The sequence below is a fragment of the Cavia porcellus genome, unplaced genomic scaffold (assembly GCF_034190915.1).
Source record: "Cavia porcellus strain 051 isolate PalLab524CR breed Dunkin Hartley unplaced genomic scaffold, mCavPor4.1 scaffold_1, whole genome shotgun sequence".
Lineage (NCBI taxonomy): Eukaryota > Metazoa > Chordata > Mammalia > Rodentia > Caviidae > Cavia > Cavia porcellus.
In genome coordinates, this window is record NW_026947484.1 from 144466122 (window position 1) to 144491984 (window position 25863).

Consider the following 25863-nt stretch of genomic DNA (forward strand, 5'->3'; position numbering starts at 1 on the left):
AAAGCTTTAAGTGACAGAATTTGGATGAAGCCATGACATCCAAGTGCAACCCACCCAACATGAAAACACACAGCTTTTGCTTTTAACCTGTATCATGATCTAAATTGCCACAAGTCATCACACAGTAAAGTAGTTAGGGCTGCGAGTTTAACACATAGGTTAGGTCATTGGCTTATCCTTTTCCTGGACAAGTTCTTCAGAGCATCTGTTTTCTGCAGCCCATTAAGAGAGGTCCCAGTGAACACTGATGGTGAAAGTGCTCACACTTCTGGCCTTTGCAGAGCTTGGAGTTCAGGAGTCATACCAAAACTATTAGCAAACAAGGGAACATAAATGATATATATATGATAGTGTGAAATGATATATAGCATTTAGCTGGTGATAAATGCTGTAAAAAAAGTGAGGTGGTTTGATAACTGTCTGGGCAACATCCTCAGATCAAGCCCTCCGAGAGCAGCCCCATCAACCTGGAACTACAAGACAACAGCAATCCCTGGGGAAGATCCAGGAAGCAGAGCTCTTGGTAGAGGAAAAACAAAGTACAACCACCACGACACAAGGCCGGAGCTTGGTATGCAAACCTACAATATTCTGCCAGAGTAGCCTCTGCATCTGCTCCTCTTCATAAGAGCAGGTAAGTTTGGGGCAGCAAACATTAAATCATTAGAAGGGGGAGCTGGAGAGGCACCCTTTCAGGGTTAATTGGACTCCTCCACTTACCAGATCTGTTGTCTTTAGTTAATTATTTATTCTCTCTGTTCTTCCATCTCTCTTCTGTAAAATGGGTATAATAAAACCAGTTTTATTGAATTTCTGTGAGGGCTACATAATATTAAAAATAAACATGTGGAGTAGGGTCTACCACATGGGAGACATACAAACAATAAGATTTAGTATACGTATTTGTGTTCTTATCAATATAATTATGTTTATTATTTTGAACGCTCAGTGACCTTAGAAGATTAAAATGTGGATAATATTTTTTTTAATTTTATTTTAACAAAAAGATTAAGATAAAAGAGGACATAACAAAACTGGTCAGAACAGAACAATTTAAGCAACATAGTGTTTCACCACAAGACAATCCGACATAACAGTAGCTACCATAGTGTCTCTTTCCTTGAAATATTTGAGTATACGTACATATACTATAGTATCAAACATATGGATAATATTAATAATAAAACCTACATCATGGAATTTGGTTGAGGATTTTATGAGATCAGATATAGTCAGTCCCTAACAGAGGTGACCTATACTCAACAGTCTCGTAGCTATGATGACTGAATTTGTTAATAATACTATTGGCTGTAAATTAAAATTAGTATCAAATATACATGTTTTCTAAGCTGATGGAACTTAAATTAGTCCTAAAGTATTGAAATAGTTCTAGAACTGAACTTTAGCAAACATTTCATTTGGTGCAAGTCCATATTCCTTACATAAAAATTCATATTGGCTGCATTTTGGGATTTCATATCTGCCCCTGGGCCTTCTTGACCATCTCCTATCATAGGCACAAAGTCGCTAACCCCAGATGCCTTTACTATACGTGAACCTAGATGTTCAGTTCAAGTGTGCCTGCTGTTTTTCATGGCACTGTACTAATGCTCTGTCTTTTTGGCTTTATGAGGGAACACAAAGAACACAGACAGAGTTAGTATGCCCCATCTCCAAGTGTCTTAAAATCTCCATTTCCAGCATTTACCATGAATAAAGGAGCAAAAAGCTCAAGGATGCAGAGTAATACACTGAGCATTTTATTATCATTAGTTGGCCATGTTTGTAGGATAGTCAGTGAGGTATATAAGGTTTGGAAATAACTTTAAAGAAAAGGAAGAAAGAGAGGAAAAGGAGAGAACAAAATGGGAAGAGAAGGAAAGAAGGAAGGAACAAATGTAAAATGAGGGTGTTTCAGGGCCTGCCTCATTGTGTTATAAGGATTAGATAATGAAAATAGTGTCCCTACCCCAGTCTTGGCATCCTGTGGACAGTAATTTGTTACTTGGGCACTGAAAGACTAGTATGTGCAGGGAATGAATGAACCCAAGTTTCTTGTATCTTGGAGATATACTTTGGTTGAAGAAACAGAAAGTAGTCAACCTGCTCGTAGAAATCCAACATGTGAACACAAAGAAAATAGATGCAATATAATGAATTTTTTTTTAAAAAAAGAGATGGAATTGGATGGGGTTGTTGCCTTGTACAAAGAATTCAGGGAAGGTCTCTAATGTAACATGACATTTTGACAGAGACTTACCAAAAGTAGGGGAGTAAAGCCTACAGACAAGTAGGTAACTGCTGATTTGGGCAGAGGAAACCCTGCAAAGGTCTCATGGCAGGGACAGTGTAGAGAATGCAGGAACAGCTCCAAGAGGCCAATGTGGGTCTAGCAGAGGGAGATCCAGAAGGGATGGAGCAATGCCAAAGAAGTCATTGCAATGGGTAAGGACTTAGAATTTTGTAATGAGTGAGGTGGGCATCAGGAAAGTGAAAAGTGCTGTGAGGTGTAAAAAGAATCACCATATCTTTGAGTAGGGAATAACCTGCTCAAGCATGAGGGCAAGCACAGAAGCAGACAAGTTAAGAGGGCATTGCATTAACTCAAGCAGAAGATGAAGGAAGTTTCTAGACTAAGAAGGTAAAGAAGGGGATGATGTGACCTGATCAGTCTGAATACATTATGAAATAGATCTCAAAGATCTTGCTGGTGAATTTCAAATGTGGTGTGAAAAGAAGAGAGAAGGTAATGAGAGCAACTTTTTTAGTCGGTGGAAGAAAAATTCAGAGATTGCCTACTTTGACATGGAGGGTATCCTGAGAATGAAATTCCGTGGCAGAAGGGGTCCTGTCTCAGTCACCGCCCTTTACAATCCCTTCTCTATTTTTAACCTTGACGTACTAACTAAAATAAAATATCCTAATTCCCAAGCTCCCTTATAGTTTCAAGTGACAGTGTGACTGTGACAGGTCAGATGAAGGGAGACATGTCTGGCTGAATTCCCTGGCAACATAAACCAAGGTGCAGCCTCATAAGGGAAAGGCCATTGCAAGAACCACCTGTAATGATGGGAACACTAACAACATGGGGAGTGCGGGTCCTTGAGGTTGTAATAAACCAGTGGTTTCAAGCCTGGACAGACTGCCATGTTCAAAAATGTCTACTGTGTATTATAAATAAGCCTGCTTGCCTAAGCAAATGATAATCAAGTATTTTCTCATTCACAGTGAATACATTCTTACCTGACATTGAGCATCTAAGTGGATGCTGTTCAAGAAGTTTTTCCTATCATCTGACCTCAAAGAAGAGGTTAAGTGTGAAGATATATAACATGATATAATCAGTATATAAATAATATTCAAAGCAGGGGTTCAGGAAGAGAAGACTCAAAAAAGCAGATGGAGAAAGGATAGTGATTGAGAGAGAAAGGGAAGCTAATCCATGTGATGTCCTAGAAGCACATAAAGAATTATTTTCAAAGAATCAGCTGTGTCAGGTGTTAATGAAAGATAAAGTAAAAATGGATGGTGGATTTGGAAATATAGAGACCATTGATGACCTTGACAAAAGCACTTTAGGATCAATGTGAAATAGCTAGAATTTTTATTGGTTACATATTGTGCCCAGACTCAGATAGCATCTGTACTTATCAGAAACAGTCTAGCATACTACTTCCTTTTTCATTAACACAAAGAATCAACCAACCAATGAAACAATGGTTTTCACTGATGAAAATTCAAGGAGTAAGGATAGCAGTGGTGATTATAAATGCATAATGCATCATTTTCTATACATAATAGTAACTTTTTTTTGTCTTTTTTGAGAACAGGATCTTGCTATGCACTTCAGGCTGGCCTCAAGCTCACTTTGTAGCCCAGGCTGGTCTGGAACTCGAAACGATCCTCCCAACTCAGTCTCTCAAGTGCTTGAATTACAGGCGTAAGCCACCACACCTGGCGTAATACTAACATTTTAAGACTTTTTATTCAATTGTAAACCTTGGGAAAAGGCACAAAGGTAGTATAATAGGTTAAAAAGAGAATAGAGTTGAAAAAAGAAGAACTGAATGCCACTCTTTTTCTACTTTTTGATCCAGAGATACAGGATCAAATATAGATAGATGACAGATAACTAGATAATTATGTTATAAGGTGTTGGTCTTTCAATAATATAGGCTAAGAAATCCCACAGTGCACAACGAAAAATCTAGAGACCCAGAGCTTGTGATGCAATCTAAAAACTGAGGAGCCAGTGAGCTTATAATCTAGATTTCATTTTAAGTCTGAAGACCTGAGAGCCAGGAATTTATGCAGAATGTTCATTACCCAGTGTAGTAGTCAGGGTTTACGAAAGAAAAAGATTTCATACAGGACACATAATTTATAGGATTATTTTATAATATTCACCCAAAAAGTCAAATGCAAAAGAGTTCAGGAGATCTGCCTATGCTCTAGAGATGCAAAGAATCCAGCTGTGGGACTGGATCCCATGGCAATGTCTTTCGTAAGTCCAGCTGAAGATCTAGAGCTCAAAATAATGTCTCATGCAAATCTGTACTAAGGATCTGCACTGGAAAGGCCCAAAGGTCAGTAGTGGAAGCTAGAAAGTCTGTGCCAGCCAGATGCAGGATCTATGCCAGCAGGCCGAGGGATCTGTTTTGGAGCCAGGAAGCAATGCTCAAAGTTAAGGACCAATTCTCCTTTTACACCGTTAGCAGCAATCTTCAGGTGGGCTTTCCAGGCCCGGTACCACATCATTTAGGCATTACAAATTGACCATTAGTTAATCCACCCCACCCAGCTAAAGTAAGCAAGCAGAAAAAACTCAACCTTCTCTCTCTTTTTGCTCTATTTAGGTCCTCAATAGATTGGATAACAACTATCCACACTGTGTGTCTATGTTTGTTTCTAGGTGTTTATGAGAATCTGTTTCATTTAGTCCACTAGTTCAAATGTTAATCTCTTCCAGAAATACCCTCGTGGATATATTAAAAGTAATGTTTAACCAGATATCTGAGTATCTTGTGGCCCAGTCATGCAGATATATAAAATTAGCCTTGACACTCTCCACCTCTAATTGTATGCACTGATTTTAAATGGGTCCTATGAGCCAACCTATTCTCCTCTCTCCTTTCTATAACATACTAGATAACTAAGATTTTCTGCCAGTTTTAATCTTCTGATTTCTAGACTAATAAATGTTTTCAAATGTACAGTTCTTTAAGGAGCATCTAGCGTATTGTAGATATTTAAGAAATAGGTTTAATGAAAAATGAGTATATATATTCAGAGACACTGACATTGACACTGTCATTGTTGTGACAGTGTTATTGTCACTGATGTGGCAGACATATTCTCATGGAGACGTTAAGAGAGAGACGTTGACACAGGTTTAGGTGACTGGATTCATCAGAGTTGGTAAGTAGTGAAGCCATGGTTGGATATTGTAACTCAGAATCAGTGATGAATTTTGTTTAAATTTCAAAACATAAAATGTAAAACTTTCCTGTTCACAAAACACCTCTCCTTTTATACATTTATAATTATATGGATAGGAGTCAACCAAAATAGCCAAAGCTCCGACTAATTGGTCTAAGCTTTAGAGACCGTCAAGATAAAGAATATATACCTCACACGTGTTGAAATAACTGGTTTAGGTACTGGCACATCATTTAAAAATACCTCAGTGAGTTCTTTTATTACAAGCAAGAATAACCTCATTCATGGAGAAAGTCTTTTTTTTTTTCCCTTGAAAGTTTATTTATTTGATTCCTCAAAGTAAAAATGCCCCAAATTCCCACACAAGCAGAAACTTAGTTAAGCTGCTTGGGTCTGTCGAGTATGCAAATATCACAATCCAGTCGTATGTTAGCTTGAAAAGATAATGTCATGCAGAAAATTAAGACCATCTGATGAAATCATGTTATGAAATGCGGCTTGAGAGAGCAGCATTTTGTATGTTACAATTTGATGTATTTTCACACCAAAACTCAAATGAACAGGCAAGGAGCCTCAATTAATGCAAAATTTGAAAATTTGAGACAAATTTACAAGGTGTTTACTAAAAAGAACAGGGAGGAGGGAGACATCTTAAATACTGTCTCCTCAAAACAGTCTTGATTCTGTGTATTGCGACTGAGATCGTGAATGCCTTTGCTTTTCATTTAGAGTTTTGAATTTAATATGATGGCAGTTTGGATATAATAATGATGCATTTATTGTTAATTTCCTTAAAGCCTTCCTAACAATGTGGACCATTATCACCCCAAATACTTTCTGTGCTTGAAGGGATATTTCCATACTCCACAGTACACAGAAGCGGACTCTAAAGCAAGGTTTAAGAGGAATATATGAGAAGCTAGAATATATTTCCTTAGTAACTAGCTGGTCTTTTTTTCTTCTCTGAAGAACTATTTTCCACAAGATGAGGAGACTTGACAGAACTTTATTGGTTCATAAATTAACTTGGTAGATTTACAATCATCACTTAGAATGCCAGGAACTCTTTTGAGGAGTTCCTGTTCAAAAACAGAAAAAGCATGCTTAACTCAGAATATGAAATTGGCACTCCAATACACCTAGACGACAGACAGTGGGCTACCTTGTTTGTCACCTATGGACGTGATCCCATCTGCAACTGACCCAGTTATTTTTGACCCATGGGATTTTTTTTTTTTTTTTTTTTTTTTGCCTTTTTGAGACAAGGTTTCACTATGCAGTTTATTCTGACTTTGCACCCATTTTGTGGCCCTGGTTGATCTCAAATTCACAGTGATCATTCTGCCTCAGCCTCCTGAGTGGAGTGCTAGAATTACAAGTGTCTGCCAGAGTGAATTTTAAAACACACATTCATGATTATATTTTCTAATGTAAATGAATAAACAATAAACTGCCACTAGCCAGATAATTATTGAGAAGTAGTCAGTCAAATTTGTTGATTTTCTTAGAAGGTTGAGAAGTCAAATGTGAAGTTGAGAGGTCAAATGGACATGATACAAGAGTCTAAAATACCCATGACTTCCTTTTAAGCAGAAAATCTAATCCAGGAGTAAAAAAAGATAGATAATATCTACATGACTTTTTCCTATGTAGCCAGACTGATGGAGGTCAATGGCCACATCCTGAGCAGATCTCTGGGCTCAGCATTCATGAGAGAGGTGTTTTGCAAAGTACACAAGTGAACGACATTGTCCTATGCTGAGCAGCAGTAGAGGGAAATTCTTAACCCTGTCTACTGGATCAGAACTCTCTGGCCTGTTCGACTGTAAAATTCTGCAGCTTTTTCAGAAGGAAGAATACCAAAAGATAGATATTTAAAGCCAGACTCTTGCATCCTGTGGAAAACATAGGCTACTAATAATGAAGGAGCTGCCCATTTAGCCAAAACAAACTTGGGCTCCATTTTCTTGTGATCCAGGCAAGCAAATAAAAAAAAAATTTTTTTTTAAAGTAGGATTGGAGCTAATTATAGGAGGCAGAGAGTGGATAAAAGAGCTCCTTGTTCAGAAGCATCCACATATTTTCCTGAGATGAAGAGCAAATATTTTGTTTAAATAGCAAGCAATTTTCTATAAAAGTGCTACTGCTTGGAAATGCTCTTTATGATTTATTGCTGCCTTTTAACCTGAAAAAAATATTAATAACTGAGGGGCCCTTGTTGGTATCTTTATTATGCTTAAACCCAAGTAGCCATAATATTATAACTAGTGTGGCCACATTCAGTATTTTTCTTTCATGAATGCAGCTTGGGCTTATTAAGAGACCAGAAAATAAAAATAGAGGCAACCTTCCAGGCCTTAGCTTTACGTGAGATGCCATCATGTAATAAGGCAACCAGCGTTCAGAAGTGGGGTGAGGCCACAGAGAATCTTGCCACGTTTCCCCCCTCCTACCAGAAAGAGCCCTTTTCTGTGTGAGGATTCATGTCATCATTCAGCAGTTTCTTCTGGCAAGGCCAGAATCCAGAACAACATTTCTGTGAGAAAGAAACCAATAAACTCGATCTCTTTGTGAGCAATTTGCCATTAGTTCTATTCTTCTGCCTATTAAGATTCTTTATTTCTTCACCAAGAGATTTCTACTGACAAGTTCATCCATTCACTGCTAGCCTAGATAAAATGATAATAAACAAAATGTCAAAAAATATATTCATGGGACGTTTCCCACCCCGACAATCTCTCCCTCTCTTTGGTCATCAGGCTGCTGTTCCAGGACCATGGAACCTGTGAAATTTAAACCTGTGAAGTTTAAACCTGACACACTGACCGAGGTGCTTAGTTCCTTTAATTCATCACATTTTTGTAACTATGCTTGTATATTACATATTTTAATAACATATATGGTACAATTACTAAGAAGGCAAATACCTAACTTACCTTTCTGATCTGGCTAATAGGCTTGTCTCTGGGATGGAGAGGTTGGATAGAGGCATTACTGGAGGAAGGAAATTTCCGATTTTATGCTTATGAATGATTCACAGAGGAATCTTTTGTTTTCAAGAATCTTTTGAGTCCTTTGGGCGAAAGGCAAATGCTGCACAATTTTTCTCGCACATAACTCCAGCGGAGACACCTATAATACAAAACAGAGATCCCCTGAGGGCACTGTTATACATTTATTATAAAGCAAAGATTAAAACAATTTTATGGAAATTAAAGATAATATGGAACATTTGTCTCTCTCTTTCTCTCAGTCAAAAAGTAACATGAAGCAGTTCAACAAACAGCTCCAGGCACTCCACGCGGGGTGATGGAACGGCTGGGTCTGAGGGGACAGGCGGCTAGCTGCAGGCAGCGAGGTATGGGCATCTTGCTGGAGTTTGGCAATGTGTTCTGAGAAATGATCCACCTTCAAAGTCAGACCAATGGGCCAGTCCAGGGACACTTAGGTGGTTTGCCTTCCTGAAATCGACTCATCAGGACAGGATGCAGGACAGCATGGTGAGGACCGAGGGGTGCTTCCCAGAGCTTTTTAGGTGTTGTCTTTTCTGGAGTGTGTGTGTGTGTGTGTGTGTGTGTGTGTGTGTGCGCGCGTGTGAAGGAGGTGGAGACCAAGTCTGTTCTTTTTCTACTTGATCTACAGGTTCACTGAACAACAACAAAAAAAAAAATTGTACAAAAGCCCTAAAAAATTTGCAAATCTACAAGCTTACGGGTAGCGTTTCCATTTTGTATGTAACAGAATCTTATTATCAAAACAGTGGTTGTCAGAAGAGGATAAAACATCTGTGTTAAGCAAGAGTTGTTCTAAACTTCAGTCACACCCAGGGGTCTGATTTGACCTCTAGTGCACCAAATTTATGTAAAAGAGAGCTTTCAAATTGGGTTTGTTTTATTTTGATACTCTGTCTGGATACTTCCTTCATACCTCCCAGGCGGTTGCTCTCATGGGTACGCTTATATTTTTGTTAATAAAAAATGCAATTGGTGCTAATCTAGACTTCCATCATGGTCGTTCAAGCTTTCCAATGTTAATACCACTCCCAAAGAAAGGATCATCAAAAACATTCATTCAGGCAACGTGGCTTTGCGGTCAAGGCAGTCAGCCATATTTAGAAATGTCTGCTTTCCATTCCCTGGTCCACTGCCGGGTTACTATGTGACATTTATAAGCTAATTGTTTCTCTCAGTCTTGATTTCTTGAGCTTTAAAAGGCTACTCTTTATTTACTTATTTAACAGACTGGGGAGAACAATAATTTATGGAGTGAACTAGTTAAGAGATACTGGGCTTTTGATCTGACTGACCTGAGTAGGGAATCTCTCTTTGCTACTCACTAGCTCCACAACTTAGTAGAAGTTACCAACTTTAACTCCCGTTTGTGTCTAGAAACGTAGATATTGTGAAGACTGACTGAGATAATATACGTATATAAAGTGTGTTAAGATGATGACTGACACACAGCACTCCATAAATGTACAGATTTTATAAATAATAATAATACCTAAATGTTGTTAGGACTCCACACAAATAATTAACTAAAGAGAAAGCATTATCATACAATTATTATTCATAAATAATAATAGCAACATTTATATACAGATTTTTATGAGTCTACAGGGCAATGAATTTTAATGCCAGATCACAGGCACTGTACTTCACCTTCACTTTCAAACTATATGACTTTTTCATATAGTGGCATAATGCAGTACAGACACTTTGAAACACCTCCGATTTTAATTCTCCTCCCCCGCTGCCTCTTGCTTCGTGCTCTCTGATGAAAATTAAAGGTTAAGAGCAATCTGTTTAAGGAGGAAGCTTACCAGCCAGAACAAGCCAGGGGATGGCGCAGAGCTCAGAGAGCAAAGGGAACAGGAAGGGAGACATAAGAAACTTATGCAACACACAGAAGGTAGGTCTGCTCTTTCACATGAAAAATACCCTAGGCGGAAAAACACAGCACCAAAAATAGCAGAAGAAATATTTTCAGGCACTTATCATGTGCATCCTTTTACCTCGTCCAATGGGAACTGTGCTCCTCTGAATGGATGGATGTTTTTAGAACAGTAAATACAAAAGCTCTCTTGTTAGAATTCATTAAAAAAATAAAGGTAAAAGAGATTTCTTTTATAATCACAAAAAAAGACATAGAAGCCAGGGCTTCCTGGGTAATAACACACATCAAGGGCATTAGAGGGACAAGGCCTTCATTATTAGCTAATAACTTTCACCCTGCAGTGTCACTGCTTAATTATGGTTCCTCAAATATTTTGGCAATAAAGGAACCATAATATACTTTCAAACACATATTGATGTACAGCCCAACAATATAGTTGTTTCTTATCTGTTAATGAGGTTGAGACCTATGCCTTTAAAGGGATCACAACTAAATTCTTGGGTATATTTTGCTGCTTAAATATTTTTGAATATATGAATTTATCGGGATTTAGGGATTAGGTAACTGCTGTCTACACACAAAAAAATCTGCAAAATTTTCATTACTTTTTTATTAGTTGGCAGCAAATACTCTAACTGTGAACTTTTATGAAGCTATAAACATAAAGGACCTTCTGATACTGGTATGATGATAACCCTAAATTTCCTCTTTGCAGCTGTGGTTGATCCCCCGTTTGGTACAGTCTTTGTGTGCGTGTGTGTGTGCGTGTGTGTGTGTGACTTACAGAAGAAAGTTGGCTCACTACTGTATTGCCTTCAAGCAGTTTCTTGGGAAGTTCTTGAATTAAAGCCACATGGAAACCCAATTCCCCTCTCCACCTTTCCCTTAAGGTGGTTATAAAATGTCAGTAGAAAGCAAAGCTGTTTATTTTACTTAGGGTTGGATTCTGTTAGTAAACGAGTTTCTGGTGGGGCTTATGTGCAAACCACATCTTTGAGTCAGTTTCTTTACATTACTAAATGTGTATTAAATTGTGCCATAAATATTAATTTTAAATCCAAAAGTTCAGATTTCACTTAAGTCCATGTGAATAAGCATAGAAACTGTTTAACTCTAGGTTCACTTTCTAGCTTCATTAGCAAAACTTTGCTTAACTTTTGCAAGTAAGCAGTTGAAAACAACTATGCTGTCTTCCCAATGGACTAACTTCTCACCTAGGTGAAACGTGTAGCCTGGTTGTAACGCCACAGCTTGGAGATCTCTGCAAAAAGAGTATGGCAATCCTGGCAGGGCAGCTTTACTCTTGGAATCCAGGAGATGATATACACTAGGCAGGCCCTGGCTGCTGGGCCATGTCTAAAGCTTCTAGAGTTAGCAGTTTCCAAATATGATGGGACAAAGAGCTACTTTGGGAAGTGTCAAAGCAAGAGGATATGGGGAAGTAGACTAATTAGAAATAATATGACTTCTCTGAACTGAGCATTAGGAGTTATCTCTTATGCAATCAAGCTATGTTTTAGGGTCTAATGAGAAAGAAGCCCTCAAGAGGCCCTCAGCCCCTCTATCTACCTAAGCTTTGAAATATTGCAAGGCAGACAAGTATTAGTGCATTTATAGGTGGGGCACAAAGACAAAGACATCAATTCCTTTTCCTTTTCACTTGACTTAACTGTGGCAACAACTGATTTTTTTTAAATAATTTCAAGTTTAAAGAGAAGGGTGGTAGAAATGGAAATTGTTGCAGATTGGATTGTAAGAAACACTTACCCTCCTTTCTTTCTTTTCTTTCCCCTATAGCCTTGGGCCTGCTGACCCTATGTAAAGCTGTAGAAGTCTACCCATTGTTCTGGGTCTTCGGGGGTGAATGAAATTCTTTCATTGAAGAAATACACCACACCACTTTTTCTGTAGGAAGAACCCATTCTATTTTCACTTGAAATCTCGTGATGCTCTACAAATGTGTTTTAAAATCTGCATTATTAGTCATAACTACAGCTGTAACCTTTGCAAATCCATTGGAAATAATTAAACATATTGATATGAAATCTAGTGCTCTTTGAGATAATCTTTGACTTTTGCTTTACCTTAAACTCTGGTTTTAAGTCTACTGTTTCTGAAGATCTTGGAGCCCACATATTTGTAACCACTGAACTTCTCAAATAATCCAAAGGTGGTTGGAAGGCACTTGTTTTGACTGTTAATTCAATGGGTCTTAATGAAGTGAATCTTTGGATATCATCTGGACTCTGGCTGCTAGTATCATCTTTATCTTTCAGAGTTTGAAGTGGAGACTGCTTGGATTATAAAGTAATCTCCAGGTAGTAATAAATGTGTGATGGGCAGTCAACTTTCCTAAGCACATGGATAACTCTACCATTTTTGTGCCATTAGCTTGTAGATTTGTGTTGTTTACTATATCAATGATGTGCCTCCAATAAGAAAAATTAAATTAGGAATAAAGTCAACAAAATTAATTATGTGTGGTGGTAAATTTCTTTTTTATTTTGTCTCCTATGCATATGCACCAAGACTTATGCTTGACTGATACAGTTGACTTAAGTAGTAAATCCGTAACATCTAGCAGAAAATGGTAGAAGGTAGTGGTTATGAGAATGGTGTGTGAAGTCACATTTGGTTTAAATAAATGTTTTGATACTTACCAGCCACATGAACTTGGTCAGGTAACTCAAACTCTCCAAGTCTTGGTTTTACCACTCCTAAATACTTATAATTATGTTAGTGATTATTAAATAAATTAAATTATATTAAATATTAAATATATTAAATAATAAAATTAATAATAAATATATTAAATAAAATTACATAAGGGCTTGGCACAACTGATGGTGCATAGCAGTGCTCTAAATTTGTAGTAACATTTGCAAATATCTTGTGACAGGTTGCAAGAAAGGGATTCAGGGGAATACTACTGAATAGTTAACTCTTTGGGATTTTTCTTTGAAAATCCAGCTGGCCCCCACTCACTATACAGTTCTCTGTACAACTCAGGTATCAGTGCTCACAACTTACTATCCAGGACATAGGAACAAAATAGACCATCCTGGGCTGATCACACCAGAAGCAACAGAGTGCATTTGGATACAGTGGGGACACTGGAAAGGAAGAAAATGAAAAAGCAAAGTAACAAAAGAGCCTGACAAAGGACTGGACCCAGCGAGGAATGTTGGGGGAAAAGACGTGAAGGATATTTAGGGTTCTAGATGAGTAGTTCAAAGTCCTGCAGCAAGGCACTAGCTTGAAAAGGCCTTTAGTCTTGCAACTGAGTCAATATCAGTGCTGACATCTGTACTGGTATCTGGAGCTGGGGTGTGCCTTATATTCAGGCCTGCAGCTTTATAGTTCTGTACTTACCACTTAATAAAAATGACACCATTACTAAGATTCATAATAATGAAGACAAATATTTACAGGGTTTTTGCCATGTGTCAGACTTGTTAACATGCATGAGCTCATTTAACATTCCTAATACCTTTTAGAAGCAGGTAGTTTTGACCTATTGCTGTTTTACAAATGAGAAGATTGTGACTTAGGAAAATGGTAACTTCTTAAAAGGTCATGCAAAGTATAGATGGCAGTCCTTAGATAAACCCAGATTTTTGACAAATTCAGACTTTAGACAAATCTCAAGCTCAAGTTCTTAACAAGGCTGTTATGTGTGGTTGCACAGGATGAGCACTATAAAATTCCTCATCCTTGCTTTCATTCAAGATATCTGGCAAACAGAAGGGCTGTCTAATAAAGAAGCCTCAGCTATGAATCTCTACTCTGCAGTGTCCCTAATCTGTCCCTTTAAATGAACAAGAAAAGCCTTATATCTCATTGTCTTCAATCTGAGGAAGACTTTTTGGCTTCTTTCTTGTGAGTTTCACAAAATCATGGCTGTAAATATGTTTCCAATGTAGGCAATAGTTAAACAAGTCAAGATTACCACCAAAGATTCTACTGGAAATAAATCAGTGCCACTCAAGTGACTTTATATAATGCCTAGACTCTCCCAGGCTAAATCAGAATTACTTCAAAAGTGTGAAATCCTGTATTAATTTAAGGGGAGAAAAAAGGTGTTTAAAAATGTCTCTCTCTATTGAGAATTGGCATCCCCGAATTAATAAATTATGTCAATTCTGTCCAACAGCTTTGATCTGTTAAAACGGATTTTGATCTCTTTTTTGTCCAGGTAAATAAAAACTTGATTTGTAGTAAAGCAATGTCTGTCTTTTCAAATTCTGTCTGTAGAATGGAATTTTGCAAAGAAAGCCAAGTTTGAAATCCTAGGAATCTGGCTGAAGTTTGGAAGTGTTAAAAAATATTTTCTTGGTCAAAGCGAAGGGGCAGACTAGAAGGCAGTTAGCGGCTGAAGTGACAAATTTACTGTCCGGAAAATAGATCAATGGAGCAGAAGCACCTGCCATTTTCCTACCAGAGGAAGACTCTAGAACCAGAGAATCAATTTCTTAGCTGGCCAACTCCATCCTCATATCATCACTACTATGTTGAACATTATTGTTGGTGTTTGATTTGACAACACTCCTTTGAAGAAACAACAAAAGCCTTTTGAATTATTATACTTTGATAGAAGTAAGCTTTCTACTTACCAACTTTCCCTCATTTTTCTTCTGAAATTTCTTCCTCTCTTATCTTCTTATCCTGCATCTGTTTAGTCTCCTTTCTTGTTGACTCACGTACCTAGTCTTTACACACATGTGCCATCTGCTTCTCAATCTTCATAGTATTTCTTTCTTCCAAAAATTCTGGAGGTTATTATTTTCCCATTAGAGCAGAACACCAGGACAGAGAGAACAGTTTAGTATTCCAAGATTCCATAAACAGCCCAGTGATTGCTGAGATTTAAACGACCTCACACATAATTTTCACAAACAGAGATGCATTAAATGGTTCCAACAGGTGTATGATTATAAAACAAATGTCGCATTTTTTGTGGAACTTAATACTGGAATATAAGTTCTACTATTACTTCTTAACAGCAAATGGATCAAGCAGTACAATAATACAGCAGGCTCATGGAGCCAATTAATCCATTAGAGGAAAATTCCATTTATTTGAAAAAATAGAGTTTTAGCTTAAAGAGAAACTGTGGACATCAATCCTAAATGGAATCCATCTTAGCAAGTTACACACTGTTTTGTAGATAATTTAAAATCCAGCTATAGATGACAAAGAAGGATACTGAGAAAGAAAATTGCTATTTTTAATAATATCTGGCTTCTTGAGGGATACTGAAACTTTGTCACTGACACTAATTATTATGGTGTTTTATTTGCAGTCACAATGAGACCAAAAGTGGAAGTATGTAAGTATGAAACAAGTTCTTAGCTTTATTTCTTCATCCCTATCTACTTCAGGGTTTTATTTATGGCTAAATTAGAGCTGGATGTCAAATCTGGGCCCCTCAGAAGAAAATCTTAATAATTAACTGGCAAAACTGAACATGATCGCTTTTGACACACCTACACTGGTAATTATTGCTTTGAGGCCATTTACTAATGAAATTAATGTATTCATTGCCCTAACAAATTAGCATAACTCATACATAATGCCCCACATTTCAAGACCTCTCTAGAAAAACAACACTTACTACTGCAGAATGAAATGGCAAGGGCATTACAGAGACAGACTTCACTGAATTACTACGCATAAAAAAACCACAATGGCTAAGTGTTCGTTACAATGCAAAATGTAAACACAATGTGGGTATTAAAGCCATTAATAGTGTAGTCAAGAGTGTACAATTGATGATTATCTTTGCACTTCAAATAAGTAGATATTACAATAGCAGTAACCATGGAATCTAATTAACTGGCTACTTTTAGAACTACAAAGTATGAAAAGAATGCTCTGAAGACAGCCTCGGCTTCCCACTGCAGTGACAAAGAATATTGTTCAGCTGTTGCCACTTGTGCACGTTTCTTACTAACTGAACTCAGTGGCACAGTAATTAAAGAGCACCCCTCGCCCCAGCAGCAAGAGGGTTAAAAAGTGGTGGGTAAACAGCTTAGTAGCTACCTGTTATGCTTAAGGGGGAAAAGTGTGAAGACTCTCCTAGTCTAGGCTTAATGTGTTAGAATAAGGAAATAAGTTTGCTTTTATGCTTTCAGAGCTTTTCACTCCCAATGTCGAAGAATAACTGTAATTCTAGGAGCAGCAAGAAGACAAAAAAAAAATTAACTCAAAACTAGTGTTTTTTTTTTAAAACAAACTGTGACATACAGATATCTTCCCAAGCATACAAAGGTGGTAAAAGTTGATGAAGTTTCCAATACCCCCTCCCTAGACAGACGTACGGAATTATGCTCTAAAATCATTACACACTTGATTGCAATGTCGCTTAAAGTAAGTGTACCTTGGACACACGCACATATACACACACACGTAAGCATCTACACACACATATACAGTCAGAAATTACTGGACAGTTGAAATTTGGGCTTGATTTATGCTCAGTAGAACAATGATGTCTGTTTCAAAAACATTTGCATTTGCTACTTCCTTCCATTCACAGATACCGGCCTCTATTTAGTATCACACCTAGAAACATGTATTTCATCAAATTTTAGGGCAAAAATGAGAGAACTCAAAGGATGGATAACAAATGGATGGAAGTAAGGTGAGCTATCTTATAATCGAGCTTTCTCACATTGAAGGAGGAAAATAGATATTTGAATATTTATGCAAATTGTCTAATATATCATTGTCAGTTTAGTCAGCTGAAGCTTCTGGCTTTTCTAATCCTAATTCCACAGCTCTTTTCTTTACACTGATGAGAGAGTGAGTGTAAAAGCTTCCTAGAGAGAAATTATAGGATTCTCTTGCTTTGTTGAAGAGAAAAAACAGCCAAGAAGTATATTTTAGGACCAACGGTGTCATTAAAGTGGCCAAGAAAACATATTTTCAAATATTGATAATCCTAAAATGTCATAAATCCTGAAGTGTATGCAAGGATTCAGCTGTAAAGAATCCACTCCTTAGAAACCCAGGCTCCAAGCTTGACTTTTGTGTCTCCCTATATCATTCTAAGGGGAAGGAAATACTTTCCTTCATCAAATATACACAAAGAGTTGGGAAATAACAAAATCCTGTTTAGTTGTTTGTTAATTAAATCTATTACAATCCAGAAGTGAATTTTTACTAAATTGACAAATTACACACACATAACACTCATGTATGTACACATACATTTGTGTTTGCTTTGTATTGTGGGCTTCAAGACTTAAAATTGCTTATAAACAGTTTCTTGGGAAAATCAAGTCAAACAGAAATAGAATGTGGTGACAGTACTGTATTACGCCTGTTACACCACCTCAGCATTCAGTTGAGTTTGAGAGCTGGTTTCTATCTAATTCTCACACAAGAGGCCTTGTAGTTTTATAATTTCTATAACCCTCTCTGAACATGGCTATGTTCTAGTGTTGTGTGTTTATCTCTATTCTCTTTGCCTTAATTTCTTTCCTTCCTTTGTTCCTTCTTTCTTAAGAAGGCACAGAGAAGCCTGAAACTTGGCCTAATATCACATTAAACGGTGGCAAAACCAAGTGGTGACTCCACATACTCCTGGCTCCAAAGCCCAGGCTCTTAACCCTATACTTTTATTGCTTCTCAATAATATCGAAAGAATGATTGATATATACACAGACAAACAGAAGTTTCACTGGATTTTTTTGTCCCCAGGGGCTTTTGGCAGTTTAATTCCATTTGCAATGGATGTTCAATGTAGTGTCTTGTTTCTTCTGTTTTCTGGTTTTTAGAAGGAAATTTCACAAGACTCAAGAATCCTCTCAACAAAGCCTTCATTGTGAAATGGGAAGCAATTGTTCAAAAGGAAAAAGGCACTAGGGTGGGTGAAAGGAATAGGACAGTAGGAAAAAGGGAAAAATTGCAAGTTAGTTATACGATTAGTGTCTCTTAGTTCATTAAAAAGGAAGGATTGTGCTAATATTGATTGGAAAAAATTTTATGCCCATATTTTGTGCCCTGAGAAGCTACTTTAAAGACAACAACATGTAATGTATCAAGTATTGTTATTCTCCTATTAGTTTGTTATGACATTTTGTTTTACTTTTTTTCCATTAAATAAATAAAAGCCCGTCTTCCCCCATGCCCACCCTATTAGAGGACTCATGGTAAAACAGAATCGATGCTTTCTCAACACCTTTAAAACAAGAATAAAATATAGTCCTTCCAAATCTTACTGACCAGAGCAGGGGAAGCTGATACACATTGGTAAGATTGCTTGTTTTCTTTGGATTCTCATTTTGTAACTTAGCCCGATTTAGAGCTTAGCATTTCTTGTTGTGAGAAACCTGAAAAGAATTCTAAGTAAAGTGGAAGAATCTACTTCTCAGGAAGGTTTAAGAATAGGATTGATAAACTATGCAAATGAGCATGAGATCTGGACTTCAGAGAAATTAGGCTAGATTTATTTAACAAATGTTTTTATTAAAATAGAACGTGTTAATTCTGCTGGACTTGGATACTATTCTCTGTGACTGGTATATTTTTGAGAAAATTTGTGAGGAAATTTGGCATGCATGAACTTAAATCTGTCTGCAGCAGAGGCTGGGAGATGAGATGATCCAAACTGCTGTGTTTGCTTCTGTGCACTATGCATATGGGTGTAGCCTGTATTATAAGCAGGTGATTTATCTAGGTCAGCCAAACAGGGTCATTCCCAGCCACACCTTCAATTTGGAAGACTTTGTTACCTAGTCAAACAAATATAGGCTACTCTTTATCAGAAAAACAGACTAATGAATACGGCTGGGTTCCCCCAGTTCTGGAATTCTAACTATAACTGAATTAATTTTTAACTCAAACTCTAAAGAAGCAATAGAGTTCAGAGCAGATAAAGACCATGAAGAAATGACATATTTGTTGAAATTTCAACTTACATAGATAACTACATAAAGCAAACCCAATGGAAGAGGAGGAATCCAGTTTCTGGGTGCCTCTGACCGCCTTCCCCTGGTCCCAGCCTATCAGGTGGCCAGGTGGTCAAATGATACATGGAGTAGTCCCACCCACTGTCACTGCTCAACCCCCACAATCCCTAGCATTGACTTGCCAAGCTCCTTACCGGTTCACATTAGAATGAGTGAGAGGTTAACCTGAGCCAAGCCATATTCTAAACAGATTCATAAATATTAGCTAATTTTAGACCATTTGAAGTAAACGCTATTATTTCCCTGGCACAGAGGAAGCACTCAGAAAATACTCAAATGGAAACATGGAGAGATTAGGTAGCTTGCCCAAGGTCACTCAGCTAGAAAGTGGCAGGACCTCATTAAAACCCCAGGCTGTCTGGCTTCAGAGCCTGAGTTCATCACCTCCGTGCAGTCCTGTACCTGCAGACTGCAGAGTTCTGAGCAGCAACCAGAAGCCAGTGCCTGTGAAGTCATTAAAGTATACAATTTCTGCTTCGACTACACAAAGTTCATCAACTGCTCTTAGTGTTCAAGTGCCATTTAGAAAGGAGGTTCTGGACAGAGTCCCAAGACCCAGTTTCAGGCCACAACTCTGCTACAAACTAGTGGCATGACACAGCAAGCTATCCCCTCTAGATGTTTCAGTTGCTCCCACTGTAAAATGAGGCAGACAGTCACTACACGATTTTAAAGTCCCTTTTAGCTGTAACATTTTATGAATCTGTGTCCTCTAGTATCTGTCTTTATCTCTCTTACTTCTTAAGAGTTATAACAATTGGCTTTCATGCCAATCTGTGCACTACAAAAGCTGTAGATGGCATTTGCAGTGATACTGAAGTGACTGCAGTCACAGTCCCTGAGTGCTTCCAGGGTCTCAGTGTCTAAGGTGGGACACAGACAAAAGCAATGATGCTGTGGTGCCCAGAGAGGACAAGCAGAGCCACCCCACAGAGGATGTCCTGAACAAGCAGAAGCCACTAAAGAAAATCTGCTTAAAATGAGAACCAAATTTTCTGAGGTCACAGTGAAAAGAAAATCATTTAGATTTAAAAGAATCTAAAATACATGAAAACAAGTGCACTATTTTACCTAATAAAACATAATGTCATTATATATCCAACTAGTTTTCATTCTCAAAAGAATGAATAAATTGTTAATTTTTGGGTTGATATTTTCCAACAAATGTTATCACAGCCTGTGTGGACAACTTTTGTTTCAAATTTTACCCATGATGCAGTCAATAAAAATAACTTTTTTGGGATTATTCAGGAATCTTCAGATCTCCTAGAAGCCTCTGCTAGTCTCTAAATAATGAAATCATTTTTGTTCCTAGATTTTTCCCTTTTTTGGTTATTTTCTCACAAACTGGGTTAATTGCCATTCATTTTTTTATTGTGTCAGTTATTCAGTTAACCAGCATCATAACCCTTTTTGTCCTATATTTTCTGTTTCATTCTATAACATATCTATGCTGCATGCATTTTATGGTACAGTGTTTGATGACCAGTCAAATACTGAACCGTAGAAGCTTTGGCTTGCCAGAAAAGCAATCCTGAGGCCAACTTTAGTGAAGATGTTTGTGTGAAAATTGTGTTGAGTTACATTAGAGAATTTTTTTGTTACTTGAACTTTCACTTCCCCATGCAACCTCATAACTGCAGGTACCCAAAGTTATCAAAAATCTCTAGCACATAACAGAAATTTTGGCAATCATACTTAAGTATATTTGCAGATATGCACATCTCATTGATCTGCATTACCTGAACACTTCACTCCACATGTCTTCACAATGCTACCTTCTCTTTAATCAGCTAAATGATTATTCAGTTTAATGACTCAATACCTGGTACACTCACCTTCTTTAAAGGTAAAAGAAAATTTTAGGTCTTAGATGCCCATTACTGCAGAGAAAACTTCAGAGATCTTTGTCCTTATTCATCAAGGTAAAAATACCTCAGCCGTTTCTGATATATTTGGATAAAGAGTATTTATTTAAAATACGATTTATATAATAACATACCTTTGTTCCTTCAATGGAATATTTCTCTATTTCTTTAGCAATCGTGTGAGTGCCAGGAATTTGCTTTCTGCTCACACACCATTCTTCTCCCACTCTGATTGTATAACAAACTACATTTCCCAAGTTCTCCTGCAAATTAATTAAAAGACAGTCACAACCAATGGAAAGGACTAGGAGGAGCCAAGAAGTGGGTAAAAAATCTAGAGGATGAGTGGTCAGGAATATCGCCTCCCACACTTGCAAATGTGCCATCCCTGGCTGTGGTTGCATTTCCTCCATCATTCTAACTCCTCCCTGATGGACCTATCTCCTCTATTCCAGCTTCTTCTGCTTTTATCTCCCCCACCACAATTCTATCCCCAGTTGGTTTCTCCAACTGTTAAACCTGACAGCTGGTCCTGTGTTTCCTCTGTTCCTCATGGAAGTCAGGGCTTCCTACTAATATCTGAGTTACTTCACCCCCCTCTTTTTTGATTCCCTCAGCAATTCCATTATCTATAGTAAAAATTCCTTATATTAAATTTCCTCTATTCAAAATATCTAGCCCTGATATCTCGCTGTAAATCTGGGATAAGTGCAACCTATTTCCCTTCACCGTGGAGGAGCAGCCAACGTGGGAAGTGCCTAGGACCCCACAACCAGCTTGTTGGGAAGAAACCAGAAGAATGCCAAGACAGGAGCAAAAGGTAACCTGAGGTCTCCAGCCCACACAAAACAAGTCTGGGAGATATAGATATGGAAGAAAATGGAAGTCACACACCTGAAATCTCTGAGAGGATAGCAACAGAAGTAAGTTGAGTCAGAAATGTCTCAGGTAAAAGAAGAAATCACAAACACAATGAAATTGCTCAGCATGTCTAAAAAAGACATAGATAAAAAAAGAAGAGCATAGGAAAATGATAGAAACCTTCAATGAATATAAAAAGAAATTACAATGCATGAAACAGACTCAAAGAGAGACCGAGGAAATTAAAAAGTCAGTTGAAAGCTGGCAAAACTACTTGAAAGGCACTGAAAGTAGACTTTCAAACCTTGAAGCTAAAATTGCATCGAGCAATCTTGAAAGGAAAGATCTCTTTAAAATACCAAGCGATCAGAAAATAATTCATCAGCTGCAAAATGATGCAAAGAAGCATAATTTAAGAATTATAGGTGTTGGTGAAGAAGCATGGGTTAACACATGAAATTATAAGGTTATTTACAGAAGTAACAGCAGAAAACTTCCAAATATGGGAAAAAGATCTGGCTTGCAGATAAATGAGTCATATGGAACTCCAACTAGCCATAACCAAAGTAAATCTATACCTAGATATATAATAATCAAGATCCCAGAAATTCAACACAAGAACAGAAACTTAAAGAAAGAAACAGATCACCTATAAAGGAAAACCAATCAGAATCATGGCAGAGTTATCAACACAAACCATCAAGTTAAGTAGAGTTTAGAGTGAAATATTTCAAACCCTGAAAGAAAATAACTTCCAACCCAGATTGATATACCCTGAAAAACCATCTTTCAAAATTGATGGAAAAATAAGATGCTTCCATGATAAAACAAAACAAAACAAAACAAAACAAAACAAAAACTGAAGGAATTCATGACTACCAAACTAACCCTACAGAGAGTGCTAAAGGATATTCTAGAGAGAAAATAACCAAAAAAGGGAAAAATCTAGAAACAAAACTGATTTCATTAAAAATGACTATGACTCCATGAATTACAAAACAAGACAAGCAATTGAGTGAAAGGAAAAGTGGAGGGTCAAAAACAGGAGGATAGCATGATAGAGACAAACCAATGTAAGCTGGTTGTAACCATTAATGTAGATAACCTCAGTTCATCATTAAAAAGAAACACAGGGAGAGTGAAAAAAGAAACAAGATCCATTGATATACTGTATGCAAGAAATACATTTAATTGGAAAGGAAATTCATAGATCAAAAATCAAAGGAGAGAAAACAATTGTTCTATGTTACAGGAGAGTAAAAAAAAGTAGGTAAATGGAGGCAATTGGAGATCATCTTCATGGGTCAAACATTTTGAACTCATACATGTGAAACCAAGGATAAGAAACAAAAGGGAGGGGCTGGGGGTTTAGCTCAGTGGCATAAGCACCTGCCTTGCAAGCAGGCGGTCATGAGTTCGATCCCCAGTACCGATAAAAATGAAAAAGACAAAAAAAAAAAAAAAAAAAAAAAAGAAAAGAAACAAAAGGGAGACTCAAAAGCAAAATAGTTATTGTAAGAGTGATAGAGGAGGAAACACCTGGGAAGGAAATGTGGTAACTACTGTTAATTTCTTATTGTTTTGTCTTGAACTTTTGTATTGTTTTCACAATTTTGTTAGGTTTGACTTCTTTTTGTCTTGTTTTGTTAGATTTTACTTTGATGATATGGGCAGCTATTTTGAACATAATGGGATATATTATGGTAATCATGGTTGGTTTCCTATTATATTATTTTGAAGTCTTATAATGCTTTCATTCATTTGTTTAATTGGTTTTATTCTGTTTTGTTTTGAGTGTATGAACAGCTATTTTGAAGAAAATGAGACATTATGGTAGCCATTGCTGATTTCCTATCATCTTGTTCTGAACTCCTATCATGCTTTTGTTCTTTTGTTTTGATTGGTTCTATTCTGTTATGTTTTATTTGGTTGGTTTTATTATGTGTGATGGTATGGACAATTTTTTGAAGAAAATGAGATATTATAGTAGCCATTGTTCATTTCCTATTATCTGGTTTTGAAGTCTTGTAATGCTTTAATTCTTTTGATTGGTTTTATACTATTTTTTTATGTTTGAAATTATTATGTGTGAAGGTATGGTCAACTATTTTGAAAAAAACAAGAGACAGTATGGTAGCCACTGTTAATGTCCTGTTATCTTGCTATGAAGTCCTATGTTGTTTGCATTGTTCTGTTCTGATTTGCTTTTATCTGTTTTGCTTTGTTTTCTTTTGTTTTATTCTCTTTAAAATAAAAGAGAATAAGAAAACCAACAAAATATCTACAATGATTCTAATTTTCTGGATTTAATCCTGGCTAATGGTGCAGCCATGTAATTAGGGACAGTGAGAGGAAAAACTCTACTAATCTTTTGGTGCAATTTTTGGAGTCTTCCATGTAAAGTATCATGTCATCTGAAAATAATGATAATTTAACTTCCTTCTTTTCTGTCATTATCATTTTTATTTCTCTCTGTTGTCTAATTGCTCTGGCTCATGTTTGCAGAACCATACTGAATAAGGGTGGTTTTAGTAGACATCATTGTCTTCTTCCTGAGTTTTCAGTGAAAGCTTTCAGTTTTTGTCTATTTAAAATGATGTGGTGGCATTGCAAGTTTGAGATCAGCCTGGACTACAAAGTGAGCCAAAGGCCAGACTGAACTGTATAGTGAGACCCTGACTCAAAAACAAAAACAACAACAACAACAACACAAAAAACAGTAATGTTGGTTGTTTGTTTCTCACAATTTTCTCTATGATTTTTAGTATGAATGAGTCTTGGACTTTATGAAAAGCATTTTGTGCATCTATTGAGATGATCATGTGAATTTTGTCTTTGGCTCTGTTGATGTGGTGTTTTAAGTTTATTGATTCGTGTATGTTGAACCATCCCTGCATTCCTAGGATGCATCCCAGTAGATTATGATGTATAATTTTCTTGATAGTTTGCTGTTTTTGGTTTGCTAGTACTCTTTTGCATCTATGCTCACTAGGGAGATTGGCCTGTAGCTCTTTTTTTTTTTTTTTTTTTCTGGTTGGGAAGCTTTCTCTGGTTTTGGTATCAGAGTAATACTTGCTTTCAGAAAGGACTAGGAGTAAAGGAAAATTGCTTCCATTTCAATTTCATTAAAAAGTCTGAGAAGTATTGGCATTAGATCTCTAGATTTCTTATAGAATTTAACTGTGAATCCATCAGTATTCTTTGTTGATAAATTTTTTATTTCAATTTCATTAACTGATATTGGGTTATTCAAAATTTTTATATCTTTTTCATTGAGCTGTGGCAATTCATACATTTCTAGGACTCTGTCCATATCTTCTGTGTTGTCCAACCTATATGAGTAAATATTTCCCAAGTACGTATTGATCTGATTTTCCGTAGAATCTTTAGTGGTTTCACCCTTTCATTTCTCATTGTATGAATTTGAGTTTTTTCTTTCCTTTTCTTGAAAGTTGGCCAGGATTTTATCAATTTTGTTTATTCTTTCAAAGAACCAAGTCTTTAATTAATTAATTCTTTGTATTATTTTCTTAGTCTCGATTGCATTATATTCTGTCCTGATCCTTATCATTTCTTTCCTTGTATCAGCTTTGGGCTTGATTTTTTTTTCTATAAGCTTGAGGTGCAGCATTAGGTTGTTTATTTGTGATCATTCTGTTTACCTGATGTGAGAGCTCACTGCTTTTGCCTCTTAGGACTGCTTTCATTGTGTCTCACAAGTTCTGGTATGTTTTATCTGCATTTTCATTTGATTGTAGACATTGTTTAATTTCTTATTTAGTTTTATCTGTGACTGATTGGTTATTTTGGAGGGTGTTATTTAA

General features: G+C 36.9%; 1 long non-coding RNA gene across 1 annotated transcript; it reads right to left on the minus strand.

The window, feature by feature from the left end:
* Window positions 1–414: 414 nt before the first annotated feature.
* LOC134473195 (uncharacterized) lies at window positions 415–21440 on the minus strand. The gene is made up of 4 exons (XR_010043322.1): window positions 21313–21440; window positions 14949–15104; window positions 8376–8571; window positions 415–774 (listed from the first exon to the last, which is right to left on the minus strand). It is a non-coding gene; the product is annotated as an uncharacterized LOC134473195 (long non-coding RNA).
* Window positions 21441–25863: the final 4423 nt, after the last annotated feature.